This window comes from Leptonychotes weddellii, chromosome 5 (genome assembly GCF_054177405.1).
Source record: "Leptonychotes weddellii isolate Sample4059 chromosome 5, ASM5417740v2, whole genome shotgun sequence".
Classification (NCBI taxonomy): Eukaryota; Metazoa; Chordata; class Mammalia; order Carnivora; family Phocidae; genus Leptonychotes; species Leptonychotes weddellii.
This window is the reverse complement of record NC_138373.1, coordinates 44,898,588-44,913,102: the sequence shown is the minus strand read 5'-3', so window position 1 is coordinate 44,913,102 and position 14,515 is coordinate 44,898,588. Positions and strand designations below refer to the sequence as shown.

At 40.9% G+C, this 14,515-nt stretch overlaps 1 protein-coding gene across 2 annotated transcripts in view; it reads right to left on the bottom strand.

The window, feature by feature from the left end:
- The window catches only part of CELF2 (CUGBP Elav-like family member 2), a 604,346-nt gene that overhangs the window by 420,582 nt on the left and 169,249 nt on the right, over nucleotides 1-14,515 (bottom strand). The gene's annotated exons all lie outside the window — the stretch shown is intronic.

The window sequence follows — 14,515 nt, the reverse complement described above, 5'->3', positions numbered from 1 at the left end:
AAAAAAAAAAAAGTCATAATAAAGAATGTAGACTTCACTTTGAACAGAATGAAATTAAAAATTAGGGAATGCTGAGAGCACACTGTTGTTCAGATTTGTGTGAACTGAGACCCCGACCTTCGATCTTTCCAAGTACTGCCGGATTAGCAAGGGACAGCAGTTCAGTTCAGAATGGAGATGAGAAGCATCGGTTACCTTCTGCATCACCAAGATCTCTCTTGCCAGCAGTGGGCATGCACGGGTCCAACCCTCCCAAGGCCAGCTGCTGGATAATATGCAGCTTCTGCTCTCCGGGAAATCCAATTTAGTTATGGTTATTCTTCATGGAGTCACTAGTAGGGAGAGTTGCAAAACTGGAAGATGACCTTTGAGATGACTGTCAACTCAGCCCTGGCTGTTTTTTCAATGCATGTTTTGTTGGTTTTGTTTTCAAATAGAATGGAAAGAAAAAGGAGAAGTTCCTTGGGATTCCTCGCTAATTCCTAAATCATACTGCCAAAAAGCTTCTGATGAAGAGCGGAGGAGGCAAAGAGGAAAGAGGAGGGAAACCACCGTGAGAGCGACTAACTTTTCTTTTTAAAGAATTATTTATCTATCTATTTATTTAAATTTTGGGTAATTAACATACAGTGCAATACTGGTTTCTGGAGTAGAATTCGGTGATTCATCACTTACATACAACACTTAGTGCTTCTGACAAGTGCCCTCCTTAATCCCCATCCCCCATCTAGCCCATCCCCCCACCCACCTCCTTCCATCAACCCTCTTTGTCCTCTACCCTTATGAGTCTCTTATGGCTTGTTTCCCATTCTCCTTTGTTTTTCTAACTTTTAATACCCAGCTGCAGGACAGGAATGTGTTAGGTAACCACATGAAATAGTCATTTTTGTAAGTAGAAGTGGTCAAGTATCAGCAGTTTATTCTGGTTTAACCTGTCCTTCTCCTCCAGTCTCCCATTCCCCCTTGAGACGAGCCTCCCCTGGACACATCCAGGCCCAGTGTCATCTCAGAGCGCGGCACCACAGTGGAGCCAGCGTGGGGTGGTGGGGCCCGTGCACACACCCACCGGGGGCTCTCACGGATACAACCTGAGGAGCACACAGCTCTCTCCAGTTGCGGCTAGAAACGCTACTCTCGGCAGCAGCGGCCACGATGGGTGAGAGCGGTGTGCAGGAGAGACCAAAGAGTCCGGTTGATGTACGGAAGGTGCATTCCAAATAAGAACCCCCCCCAGAGATGCTCGGGAAGCTCAACATGATCACGTGACCAAAACATCTTTTTTCCTTATGATGTAGGAAATAACACTTTGGAATATGAAAAATGCTGTACTTCTCAAATTTTATTTCTTAAATGCCCACTTTCTACGGGGAATTTTAAAGCTGGAAATAAACACAGTGAATCTCAGTTAACATACAGTCTCATTTCCTGTTCTGCAGTTTTGTTTACATATATATGTTTGTCTGTATATATGCATATATATATACTTATACATATATATACACATACACACACATACACACACACACACATTTGCTCCCCCAGTCGGTATTTAAATTTGCAAAGCTTGCCAAAGACACTGCTCTTGAAAAGTGGCATAGATATGCATGCTACCCACGGAAAGGGTGACTGTGTCTGTTACTAAGTTAGCAAAATTGACAGAGTATTGGTGGGTATCTTATGATGGCCTGTTAAAATATAATAAGAATGAAAGTAAACTATTTTTTTTACTCCCAGTGCTATCTTATCTTAATTAAAAAGTGTGGGGCTAACATTTCAAGAGACAGGCAGAATGACAATAGCACTTTTGTCATCCTCCAATGTGCAGAGCTTAGGAACTAGGAAAAAAATGTTAAAAATATCAGAGCATACTTAGCCCGAGGTTGCACTGAGGGGGCAAGTAAGCATCCCAAAGCTTAGTGTTGTACCCACAACATGATGGTGAGTATTTAATGTTTTAAATTTTGGAATAACAGAATAATAACACAATAAGAGTAGAATAATAAAAGGCATTTTATATTTATTTATCAAGGGCCCAAATTGCAGGAAAACCTTCGGGGAGGAAATTCACGTGGGGCATATCCTTGTCATTAAGTATACTATTTTTCCTCTCTTAGTACATTACTGAGTTTCTCTCATCGATGAAGGAATTGCTTTTTAGTGCAATAAAACCCAATGGAATAATTCAATTTGTTCATGTTAGCAGTGGGATTTTCCAATAATGAATTGAATTTCATAAGGAAAAAGAGGGTCCATTTTCATTGCTGTGAATGAGGATTAAACCAATATAAACTTCCTTCCCTGTTCAGGCAAGTAATTTAGTGACAACAGAGCACTTTCCCTTTGTGGTCAAGTAATGAGAGTAGAGATGAATGTCAGAAACTCCAAGGGAAACCACATTTCAACCCCGCTCTTCCATGGCAGTGCTGGGGCCATTCCAGGGAGTCTGTGATTTTTTTTTTCTTCTTTCCTCACTTCCCTCCCTCACTGTTTCAACTTCCCTTTTCTTGCTAATGGCTTTATTTTAAGAGACAACACTAAAAGTGAGTAGTAAGATGCCAGCCCATAGCAGTCTAAGTGATGCTGATGACCACTCTGGAAGAAATGGGAAATCCAGCCAAATAAATAGATATGGGAACAGTACTTGCATTCTTTAGAATTATGATGGTGACCTGCTAGCTATGCCAGGTTCCCTCCCTACAGTCTCCTGCCGTGTCCTTCAAAACACATTAAAAGATACAAATGTGCAGTAGCACTACCAAAGAAAGCTACCTATTGAAAATGTCATTGATCTTTGGCAGAAATTGCCCCAACTGCCAAATAGGTGGATCATATTGAAGAAGGAGTACTATCCAGCCATGCCTAGACTCTGGAAACTCAACATGGTAGAGTCGTACTGGATTCTGGATAGCTGGGCAGCAGAAACGTTGTGGGGCATGCACCCGACCACTTGCTCTCAAGCTTCAGATCAAGAAAAAGGGGTTCTAGAAGCACCAGATAGACTGGCGGAGGAGATGAATCTCCCATAGACACTGGGTGCAGGAAATCTTCCTTTGTTAAAGAATCAGTTAAAAGAACAACAACAGATATTTGATGCGGGGGTCTATGAGAAGTGCTGCCATAAAAGAAATGATCCACTATCCTGTAGATGCACTGGAAGTACAGCTTACAAAGGAGGACACCAATAGTATTATTTTGTCATTAAGAGTGTGGCGGGGGGGAGGTTTGGAAGCCAAATTTCTGGCCTAAAATCTTAAGTTGGCCATCTATTGGTCATTTAGCCTATTGGGACTCCCATTCCTCATCTGTGAAGTGAAGAGGATAACAACACACCACATGGTGTGAAGATTAAATGAATTAAGGTACATAATGTCCTTGACAAGGTAAGGGTACACTGCTTGCTGTCACTGTCATCGTCAACATCATCATCACCATGATCATCGCCATTGCATGAAACCACAGACTAGGGAACGCCATATTCTCTTCAAATGTCAAGGAAGCATGGATTTTATAAAATAAGAGATTACAAAATTAGAGGGGGCACGGATCTGGCTAAGGTGTGACAAGGCAACTGACAGAGAAGAAATTCATCGAAGAAAGTAAACACGAATACCTAAGTAAATGAAAATGTGCATTTAAGGCAATGACGACACAGAATGGACAACGTGTAGAGAAGCACACTGCTGCTGAGGAGAAGTTACAGATAATCTATAGGAGAACAACAACAAGTAAAAACGATCAAATTGATCAAACTGATAATCCTATATCTAACAAATCCACTAGTCCCAAGAAATCAGAAAGGAAAACAAAACAAAGCAAAACACCTGTGTAATACTGCATCTCTACGATGCTAGAACAGTTTCCCCTCTCCCATCTAGACCTTTTAATAGTTGTAAAAGCAGGAGGCTATCTTCTTGTTGATGTACGTATATATACACACACATATATAAACACCCATGGACATATGTATATATACAACTATAACTAAATCAATGATGTATAGTACAATTAGTGGGATCTTAAAATAGAAAAAAAAAGTTCAGTAAACACTTTCTTGAACTAAGAAAAACCAACCAATAGGAAAGGATTTATCTGTGTTCCAGAAAAGAATATTAAGTGTAAAGAGACACATGACTACACACATACCAAGGTTTTTAAAATGTCAAGACTGAAGCAAAATATTCACATCAAACATGAGATTGGGAATATCACTAACTCTTAACATTTTATTTCTGTAAAAAGGGAAAGAGATCTGAGGTATGGTTGAAAAAAAAAAAACCCACTTCATTATGTTATGTCTGGATGATGGGTTTTCCTTTGTCTAATTTTACTAATCTTTGGACAGTGGCATAGATTTGAAATATTTTACATTTAATAAAAGCAGTCTCCCTTGCTCAGACTTTTCTTTCTCAACTTGTAAACTCCAGTAAAAAATGAAGTCAAACTTTTTTCTGAAGGAAATAGTTGGTTTCTCAAGAATTCTGTACACAGCCAGATGGCTTTCAGATTTTAAGGCAACAGTTAAGTCTTGCTTAGATATGCAAGGTCTCCGAAAATATATCATCCATGTACTAGTTCTAAAAATTTATGCAAATCTATTCCAGTTAGAAGTGAGATGAATCAAAGGCAAAACTTGAAGCCTGGGAATGTCAAGGTGTGAAAGGACTGTGGTAAGTAATCAGAGAAGCTAAACCCATAGGATTACATTCAAATCACAGCTGTAAATAAAGTCGCAAAACCAAACACGAATGTTAAAAATAATTTCTGAAAGAAAATCTCTCTGTGACAATTAACAATTGAGTGATAAGAGTTATGAAGCAGTAATAACCAGGGTCTGGACTTCTCTCCCACACAAGGATTAGCCAGGAGGTTAATTTCTCATCATACAGGAAGGAGGAATGAAAATAATGATTCTTCACTTGCATCATTAGAGTGAATAAAGTTTTCTACCTTCCAGAAATGTACCTTCCTCATCACTGGAAAGAATAAAAGCAAAAAAGACAAAATTAGGCAAACAGGCACGTAAACATGAAATGTATAAAATGACAGAACTTGGTCCACACATTTTGGCCAAGACAGAAAATCAATGTGTGAACAAGGTTTAAAATCCCCTTTAAAAATGAAGACTCAAAGAATTGGTTTCAAAAATCCAACTATAAATTTGTCGTAAAGGGAAGCAAGAGGACAGATAAGTGTTAAAGGAAAAAATATATAAAAGCTAGTATTTACCAGGCAGCCACACATAAAAAGAGAGCAGAGGTGGTAATAATAATTGAAAGTAAATATGAACTAAAGACAAGAAACATTAAATGAGAAAGAGTATCATTTTCATTATTAAAAGTTAAAATCCTTCAAGAAATTATCCAACATGTAGGTGACAGTTCTGGTAGCATGTCAATAAATCAAAAATTTAGGAATAAAGAAATGGACAAAACCAAAATTCTGTAAGAATTCAACTCACTCAGTCTTTGACAGATGAAGAATTTTTTAAAAAAGGCAAGGAGATAAAAGATCGGAATATTGTAAAATGGGTAAATTGAATAAATACATATTTAATTTTATATGGCAGCTATCAGGGAATTATTACAAAACCCTGGATCCAATCATAGGCTATCAAAAGATTTTTTTAATCCCCCAAAAAAGAAGGAACTATGAATGCTGTAGATTCTGACCAACCACAATGCAATAAGACTGGAATTTCATAATGAAAATTTACAAACTATTAGAAAAATTTTAAAACCTTTACTAACTAATATGGACTAAAAATGTTAAAATACAACATGTGAATAGATGTTGGGTACAAGTGGGTAGATTTATTAAGCAATGAATAAAAATAAATTAAGCATATTTATGAGAGTAAGAAAAAGATGAGAAAACAGGAAGATGTAAAAGATAATAGCAGAAGTTCTAGAAAGAGAAAACACAAATAAATTCAGAAGTTAATTAGTGAACTAATTATTTGGGGGGGGAGGTAGAAAAATGAAATGAAATCAAGACCATGAAAACCACAAAGGCAACACAAGTAAAAATGAACAAGGGGGACGACATTAAACTTAAAAGTTTCTGCCCAGCAAAGAAAACCTTCAACAAAATGAAAAGGTAACCGACCAAATGGGAGAAAATGTTTGCAAACCACATACCCAGTAAGGGTTTAATATCCAAAATAGACAAGGAACACTACAACTCAATAGCAAAAGAGCAAAACACAATTAAAAATTGGGCAAAGGATCTAAATTGACATTAAAAAAAAAAAAAACACAACACACAAATGGCCAACAGGTATATGAAAAGGGGTGCTCAACATCACTCATCATCAGGGAGATGCAAATCAAATCCACTATGAGATATCATCTCACACCTGTCAGAATGTCTATTATGAAAAGGACAAGACATGACAAGTATCAACAAGGTTGTGCAGAAAAGGGAATCCTTGTGCATTGCTGGTGGGAATGTAAATTGGTGTAGCCACTATGGGAAACAGTACGGAGGCTACTCAAGATAGTTACAAAAATACATATATTTAAACTAGAACTACCAGATATCTGGCAATCCCACTTCTGGGTATATATTCAAAGAAAACGAATCATTTTCTTAAGGAGATATCTGCACGCCTGTGTTCATAGCAGCTTTATTCACAATAACCAAGGTATTGAAAGAAGCCTAAGTGTCCATGGACAGATGAATGGATAAAGAAGATGTGCAAAATATTATATATATATAATGGGATATTATCAGCCTTCAAAAAGAAGGAAATCCTGCCATTCGCAACAACACTGATGAATCTGGGGGGCATTATGCTAAGTGAAATAAGCCAGAGAAAGACAAATACTGCATGGTATCACTTATATGTAGACTCTAAGACAAAAGTGGAATGCATAGGAACAGAAAAGAGGAAAGTGGTTGCCAGAGGCTGGTGGGTGGGTGAAGCAGGGAGGTTGGTAAAAGGTAACAAAATTTCAGCTACCCGGGGCGCCTGGGTTGCTCAGCGGTTTAAGTGTCTGGCACTTGATTGCGGCCCAAGTCATGATCTCGGGGTTGTGAGATCGAGCCCCACCTTGGGCTCTGTGCTGGATGTGAAGCCTGCTTAAGATTCTCTCTTCCCCTCTGCCCCTCCCCTTCTCATTCCTTTCCTAAAAAAAAAAGAAAAAACAAAAAGGAACAACAAAATTTCGGCTACAAGATGAGTAAGGTCTGAGGTTCTAATGTATAATATGGTGACTGTAGCTGATAACACCATACTGTATAACTGAAATTTGTTAAGAGTAGAATTTAAATGTTCTCACCAAAAAAAAAAAAAAAAAAAAAAGGCAACGATGTGAGGTGATATATGGGATAATTAACTAGATGGGGGATCCCTTCACAGTGTATACATATATCAAATCATCACCTTATACATTTTCCCTTACAATTTTATTTGTCAATTACACCTCAGTAAGTTTGGGGAAAAAAAAAAAGAAAAGAAAACTGAAACCAAAAAGTAGTAGGAAAAATGACCTTCTTAATAGGCTCCCATTATCAGGTTTACTGGTGAGGTTTTTCATTTTCCTTAAACCCTTCACACTTGAAAAGAAACAACAACAACAACAACAACAAACTTTTGGGCACCAGTCAGTCCCTACTACATGATTTGTTTCTGAGCATAAGGAAAAACATCAGAAGTACTGTGTTTATAATCAGTTATTGTGCAAGAATCCTCTCTTCGTCCTGGACAGGCACACAACTCTCTCAGGACCCAAGGATATGCTGCTCTGCCCACAGTCCTTCCCTGGTTCTCGCCCTTTGGACAGCAGGTATTATTCAGATCCGCGTTTGGGGGTCAGAGAGAGTCAATTTCCTTGTCTTCCAAGACAATCGTGTCCTCGTCCCCTCATGGAACACAGAGACTTGTTTCCACTTCTGTTGGCTTTGGCCTGGTTGCAGCTCCTTTGAAGAGGGGTGACGTCAGAGGACATACAATATTACAGGTCTCCCTAGCCTGCCCTTCATGCTTCAGAGACCGGGCCCTCCTCTACAATCCACAGGCCCCCCAGATTTTTGCAGCAGAGAATACAACCAGTGTCTCTCTAACCCAAATCTCATTTGAAGAACACTTCGGGTTAGTCCCAGTTCCCTAAAAGGCTCTGGATAAGGAGATGAGCTTTTCGGGATCCTTCTTTATCAGACCGTACTAAGAAATGAGGCCTGAGAACTTCTAGAGTAGGTTTTCTGTCCTATTGTCTTGTCTTATTGTCTCTTTGCTCTGAATATTCAGGCCTAACAGGTGAGTGCACTTGGTTTTCCAGATACTTGTTAAGTTAAAAGATGGCAGAAACTACAATATATGCCCATTAACAGTAGGCATGGAAGAAAGGCTGAGTCTTCCCAAACCCAAATCCCAGGCTTATCCTCCCTGGTAAAGCCCAACCCCTGAGAGCCCCCGTAGAACGTGTAGGAACCAATCCTTCCTCAGTGAGTAAGGAACGGCTTTTCCTTGTGCTGCCCCCTGACTCACACTATGTTCTCTTATTTAGCTATTCACAGACTTAAGATTTACGGCCCTTGAAGATAGGAACCTTATATCACCCTTCCTGACTCCCATTAGATTGAGCACATTTTCTTCTACTTAGCGGGCTGAATAAATATTTGCTGAATGGATTTAAAAATGAAAATTGAGCTGCTTGAGTTCACCCCGTGTCAGATTTCTCAGGAGGTTAGATGTCAGGTTTTCTAATTAGGAAGATGGTCAGTCTGTGATGCCATTACTGTTGGACTAGACAAGAGAGTCCGCAAAATGTGTGTGTGTGGCGAGGCGGTGGGTGGGTGGGGGCAGTGCAACTCTCTGAAAACACCAGAATTCCTGGACTGGGTGAAGAGGAGGCTTAGGAACAGGATTTCAAGTTATGAAGAAGAGTTACAGAGAGGCAGCATTTATTTCTGTGTAGAAGGCCAAATGGACATAAGCTAATGGGATTACGTTCGATTGGGAAGAATTTAGGTCAGGCAGAATGAGAGATTCCTGAACTGAGCGTCAAAGGATTTAGATGGTTGCCCTGTAGACTCTTTTCCTAGAAAGCCTTTTAAATAGAACTGCCATCTATCCATTCAGAAAGGTTTCAATGTAGGCCTTCCTGGGAAAGTACTGTTAAGTTCAACACCATATTTTATTTACAATTCTGAGAATCTAGGATATAAACGACGTCAAGAATGAGTTTTACAACAACTTGGCTCTAAACAACTTAATTTTTTTTCTTTTAGTTTATTTTTTTTAAGATTTTATTTATTTATGCGAGAGAGAGAGAGAGAGAGCGCGCTTGTGCACGCATGAGTGGGGAGGAGGGGCAGAGGGAGAAGCAGACTCCCCGCGGAGCAGGGAGCCCGATGCGGGACTCGATCCCGGGACTCCAGGATCATGACCTGAGCCGAAGGCAGATGTTTAACGACTGAGCCACCCAGGCGCCCTAATTTTCTTTGGAAACACATAGCCAAAGTGACGTTTCTAGTTCGGGCTTAACTAAGTTGCATTTAAAACTATTAGCCAGACATGGAGCACTGGGTGTTATGCACAAACAATGAATCATGGAACACTACATCTAAAACTAATGATGTAGGGCGCCTGGGTGGCTCAGTTGGTTGAGCGACTGCCTTCGGCTCAGGTCATGATCCTGGAGTCCTGGGATCGAGTCCCACATCGGGCTCCCTGCTCTGCGGGGAGTCTGCTTCTCCCTCTAACCCTACCCCCTCTCATGTGCTCTCTCTCTCCTCTCATCCTCTCTCTCAAATAAATAAATAAAATCTTTAAAAAAAAATAAAAAATAAATAAAACTAATGATGTAATGTGTGGGGATTAACATAACAATAAAAAAATAAAAAATAAATAAAAAAACTATTAGCCAGAGTGTGGCATTGCTTCGTCTATACATTTGAGCTGTGCTGAGGGGCAGGTGTCCGGAGAGAGACAGGAGGAGCCGCTGTTGTTTTCCATCCTTGCTGTGGGCATGGTGGTGGATTCTCCAGGCCTCTTCTTTAAAAGTTAGCTGCGTTAGAAGAGTGACAGTGTTTACTTTCCATCGTGAGGAAGTACAGTGTTGTGCGGACTTGGAGTTAACCGTCATCATTTGATTACCTAAAGGATAACTACCTGTGGGTACAATCATCCCAGTTATTTCCCTGGAAACGAAGAGACAGGGAATTAATGGCCCCACGTGCATCCTTACAAAACCAAAAAAGGATGTGTCCTGGGAGTTAGGCCTGTGAAAAGTACACGATCAAAACTTCATTTGTTTCCGCAGACAATGCATTCCAGGGCAGTGGGAGGGGCTCGAGTGGTAAACTGGCCAGAGCTCTTCATTTTCCTTGACGCTGACCTTCACCCAGAGCATGACAGAGACAAGGAGGTGCTGGGATAAGGCCGTAACAGGTACAGCTGCTCTCATCTGTGCATATGAGGGAAAGAAAGCCATGTTTTCTAAAGCCAAGTGGTTGAGAAGCAGGATGATGCTTTGGAGGAAGCTGTCACAATGGGCCGGTCTGCTGAGATTTCATTTAACCCTACAGTTACACAAACAATTACGTGGTCTCAATTCTAATGAGAAACAAACACTCTCCGCCACAAGTAGATATGTATTGTTCCTCAGAAAACCTTCCACTCACCCACGATAGGGAGAGTCTGGTCAGCATACGCCACGGCTGGAGAGAGCTCGGGCCGAAGCTGAGGGCATTAGTGCAACTGTGGGAGGTGCTCGTCTCGGCCTGCCCATCTGGTCATTTGTATAAAGATCTTTAGGCAGCATCCTTCCCACAGAGGGCACAGAAGCCCGAACCGCAGGCTTGCGAAGGTGAACGGACAGTGGTGTAGCACAGACGTGCAGGCCGGGCTCGAGGTTGTGTTCAAGGGAACTGGTTCACGCACACAGGAGGAGTTTGCTCAGTGTCCTCCTCCCTTCGAGAGGGTAACTCATGGTGCTCAGAGACTCACAGAATGGTCCGTTGTGTGTGTGTGTGTGTCTGTGGAGGGGGACCTTCTGGGCTCCTCACACTGGACGGTGTGGGGGTAGTAGTTCTGTGCACAGCTGGGAAATAGCTACTGGTAGGCCACTCATCTTCAGTTTGGGTTGCTGGGCTTCTTGTGAGGGCAGGGAGGCCCAGTGACCCATTGCTGCTCTTTCCACTCTTGGCCATCCCCCTTGGTCTATGAATTTTCCACCTTGGAAGGGCACAGCTTCATTGGCGTGCTCTGGTTCAGGCTGCTAGAAAATCAGGTCCTTTCTGGTTGAATGACTAGAAGAGACACAGGCTGTCAACTGAGGAAGCTAGAGGCTGTGCCCGGCCTGTTGAACTCATGGGCATAAAGTAGAATGGATGGTTGGATGGATGGACGGATGGATGGATGGATGGATGGACCCAACTATAGATGGGAGTGAACTGGCTCCCTCCTATCCAACCCTTCCACTCCACTCATTATCTCCCAGCCTTTCCCAAATTCCAGGTAGCTGAGAGATTCTCCCATCTATTCAAAAATTTTTTAGTCATACTGCCTTGAAGGCTGGGATGAAGGAAAGTTGAATCACTGCCTGCCTACATCACTGAAGCCCTTTTGGCCTATTCATCATCTACACCAGTTGCTCACCAACATGGAGCCATACCTGAGAGTTTTTAGACGTAAGAGGATTAGGACTCTTCAGAAACAATGTAAAGCTGCTCATAGAAAAGAGTGTAAATAAATTTTCCAACTGCCATTCAGCCGAGGGAACACAAGTTTAAGAATTTCAAGAGAGGATCGATCTTCACACACGCAAACATATGTGCATGGTACCAACACTGACTGAACACTGCTATGCTTTAAGAAAAGCAGCTCTGAATCTATCTCTGAAATTTCACCTTCACACAAAGGAATGTATGATGATGATTCTTTCCTGGCAGCAAGTTTTAGTAGGAGGAAGGAAGCATAGAAAATCCTGGGAGAATCATTCCTTTAAGGGGAGGAACGTTCCATGGAGCAGGGAAACCTGGCACACGGAGGGAGGGCTGAGGCAGTGAAGAGCCATGTCCATATTTTACGAGTTTATCTTGCAACCTTCAGAAAATCGAAGTGGTCAAACTGCATTAAAACTGATTGGCTTGGGGCACCTGGGTGGCTCAGTCAGTTAAGTGTCTGCCTTTGGCTCAGGTCATGATCTCAGGGTCCTGGGATCGAGCCCCGCATCAGGCTCCCTGCTTAGTGGGAAGCCTGCTTCTTCCTTCTCCCTCTGCCTGCTTCTCTCTCTGCTTGTGCTCTCTCTCTCTCTCTGTTAAATAAATAAATGAAATCTTTAAAAACTGGTCGGCTTTATAAAATGCAGCCCTTTTTGCCACATCTCCTTTTAGTGAGTCCCCACTCTGTGAGAGGAGAGTCAGAGAGGGGACATATTGTGCATCTACTTTCTTGTCAGTGGTGGGCCTCTCTGGGCCAAGCTGGGGACTCTGTCTCTGAGCACATTTAACTGTAGGGTTAAATGAAATCTCAGCAGACCGGCCCATTGTGACAGCTTCCTCCAAAGCATCATCCTGCTTCTCAACCACTTGGCATTTCTTCTACCATATTACAGAAGAAGGCATTTCTCCGGTTGGTATTCAAATGGAAACTGACATTTGGTTCACTTCTAAGACACTCTAATGTATGTGAGGCTTTTTTTTTTTTATAGGGCCCTTTCCTCCAACCCAGAGATTAAAATGAGCCTCGACATAAACCATAGGGAAGAGGCATAAAAATGATTCTAAACCTCACCTATGCTCAGCTGACAGCTGTAAAGCACAATTGTGTTTTAATGATAAACCTCTGGAATGGCTCAGGTAAATACAGTGCCATATGCAAAGCTCTCAGGTCTCACAAATGCCACCAGTGCTTATGATCCCTGTGGGTAGGTTTTCTCTTGCTGTGTTCAAGTCTGAATGGAATATAAATGCACCATTAAATGTGCCCTCGAAGTACAGAGAGTGGCCGTTGCATAGTTAAGTGAAAAAGGTAGCATTTTATGTCTGATAGAGCAGTCATCTTGTAAAGAACAAATTGGTAGAGAGACAGGGGAAAACGATGTATGGAGAGTGGCCTCAACAGGACAGGCAGATGGAAGTCTAAGTTCTTTTATAAATTCCTTTTAAATAACACATTTTATTGAGCTGTTGGAAGAAAAATGCAGATTCTTTCTGAAGCTTAGAAAGAAGGTGCCTATCCCCAGCCTCCCACTCCAACACACACCCATCAAAGCGACTATGATCGCCAGCGCCATTGTTAGTAAGAAGGGGGAAAGAAGAGAAACAAGAGTAAAAGTCATCTTTCACTACAGCAAACAAAGCAAGTTTCGCTTGTCACAGTGAATGATGAATGGCTACCTATCACTTTCCCAAAGAGAGAGAAACCAAAGATTGTGTATCAATTTTTATAATTTTAAAGCTCAAAGATAATAACTCTGCAGAAATGGAGCAGACCACATAAAAATCCCCTCTGAAAATGTGATTACACATAAAAATCCATAAAAACGTACAAAGTGATAGATGAACCAAAACTACACAAATGCAGTTTTTTATCCTTTTGGAACGGAGCAGAAATGGCATATGTAGAGAGAATGATTTTATTTTGTATTTTTAAAAGAAATATTTGGAGCTTAATTGAATTATACTTCTGGTGGGAATTGAAATATTTAGCTGGAATATTGGGTTTTATTTTAAACTGAATTCCTTATTGAAGAGATGAAGAAAGGAACCACCGTGAAGTATTAGCAGTAAGGCTGACCCATTTCAAAACACTAAAAAAGCCACACATAATAGAAGGTAGTACATTTTCTTCCCACACTCTCTTAACCCCCAAAGGGTCTGTATTCAGTATTCTTGATAATTCTGATAAGGAAATCATCTTTGAGCTATTCTAATTAAATCCAGGTTACATCTGATATTTATTTCTTGAGATTCTTTTTTTTTTTTTTAAGATTTTATTTATTTGACAGAGAGAGACACAGCAAGACAGGGAACACAAGCAGGGGGAGCGGCAGAGGGAGAGGGAGAAGCAGGCTTCCTGCTGAGCAGGGAGCCTGATGTGGGACTCAATCCCAGGACCCTGGGATCATGACCTGAGCCAAAGGCAGACACTTAACAACTGAGCCACCCAGGCACCCTTTCTTGAGATTCTTAAAATTTACTTTTTTTGTGTGTGGTTACCCTGCTAAATCTGTTTACCATCCCCCTGCTTTCAATTTCATATCAGTGAATCTGGAACATGTCTCGAGATGCAAGTCTCCTTTGGCTTATTCCATAGAAGTTATCGAGTTAATCCCCAATTTTTTCCCCACACCTTACAAATATATATTATTTTTTATTCATTTTAAGATATTTTGTTTGCGTTGGGCCTTCAAGGGCTTCATGATGTCCCCATAGGTAAATTTAACTAACAGTAGTGTGCAATAAAATGTGCTTAAGTTTTTTTGCATTTAGAAATCACACCAATAATTTGTATTTCTTTAACAATTATGGTTGATTGAAAAAAATGCCCTTTTCTCTTGAAAACCTC